The sequence below is a fragment of the Macaca fascicularis genome, chromosome X (genome assembly GCF_037993035.2).
Source record: "Macaca fascicularis isolate 582-1 chromosome X, T2T-MFA8v1.1".
NCBI classification, from domain to species: domain Eukaryota; kingdom Metazoa; phylum Chordata; class Mammalia; order Primates; family Cercopithecidae; genus Macaca; species Macaca fascicularis.
This window is the reverse complement of record NC_088395.1, coordinates 51,085,458-51,086,585: the sequence shown is the minus strand read 5'-3', so window position 1 is coordinate 51,086,585 and position 1,128 is coordinate 51,085,458. Positions and strand designations below refer to the sequence as shown.

The 1,128-nt window shown below is 38.9% G+C and overlaps 1 long non-coding RNA gene across 1 annotated transcript; it reads left to right on the top strand.

Moving 5' to 3' along the window:
* Nucleotides 1-513: 513 nt before the first annotated feature.
* On the top strand, nt 514-872 carry LOC123570887 (uncharacterized). The gene is made up of 3 exons (XR_006695101.1): nt 514-575; nt 686-721; nt 822-872. It is a non-coding gene; the product is annotated as an uncharacterized lncRNA (long non-coding RNA).
* The last annotated feature ends 256 nt before the right edge of the window (nt 873-1,128 follow it).

Genomic DNA, 1,128 nt, shown 5'->3' with positions numbered 1-1,128 from the left:
ATTTACCAATGACCAACAACTGTGAAGTAATAAAACGTTTCCTGACTCCACTGCTGGCAGATTGTGTTGAAACTCAGTTTACACAAACTTCTAAGGATGATTGTCATCATCCTTAGGAAACTGCATTGTTGTAGGATCAGTCACATCCTTAGAAAGGACTATGCCTGTTTATAAGCCCAGTTGTTCTTCCCTGTGAAATACAGTAAGGATATTAGTACAAGGAGAATAGAGATTTATGATAAGTGATGCTCAATGAAGGATAAATTAAGGACATACTGAGAGTAGGTAAGGAAATTGCCAACTCAGAACCCAGCAGGCATTAAATAATAGATGAGGAATCAATATAGCAACAGTTTTTTATCATACTGTATTTTTATAACCATGTGAAATGCGTTTTCTATCTATGGATAGATTGTGTAAGGGTACAGTTGTGAGGATAACAGGAACATGACAGGTTATTTAAAATCATACTTAAAATGGTGCTTTACCTGATAAAAGTGATTCTAAACCATAGGAAAATAATGGAAGACACAGAAGAGCAGCAGAGGTGGGTAGAAGACTACTACAGATGCCAGGTAAGGAGCCTTCTTCCTAGCAGTTGCAGAATCCTTCAGCACTGATGCAAATGATCTCATGGCCCTTAGACTCCTTAAACATATGGTTTCTCATGTGCTGGCTTTTTCAGATCGCCACTTCTGAAAGAAAGGCTCACGACAACTAGGTAAGTTTTATTTTTTTCTTTCTTTCCTTGCTTTTGGACATAATCGGCCAGGTACGGCAGGACGTGGATGTATTTTTCTCCCCACATCTTTGTGTTTAAGCCTTGCAGAGGGAGATGGAAGAAGAGAAGGCTGCCTACAAGCAGCACAGGTAGGTAACTGTGATGGACATTTTTAAGGATGTTTTTGTTTTAAGACAAAGCTTTGAGTGTCTAGTAAAGAACTTATTCAAGTTCATTCTTTCTCTGTCTCCAAGACAGGAAGTGATTGAAAAACAGAGAGTGGTTTCCAGCTGCATCCATGTCCCTACAAAGGACACAAACTCATCCTTTTTTATGGCTGCATAGTATTCCATGGTGTATATGTGCCACATTTTCTTAATCTAGTCTGTCACTGATGGACATTTGGG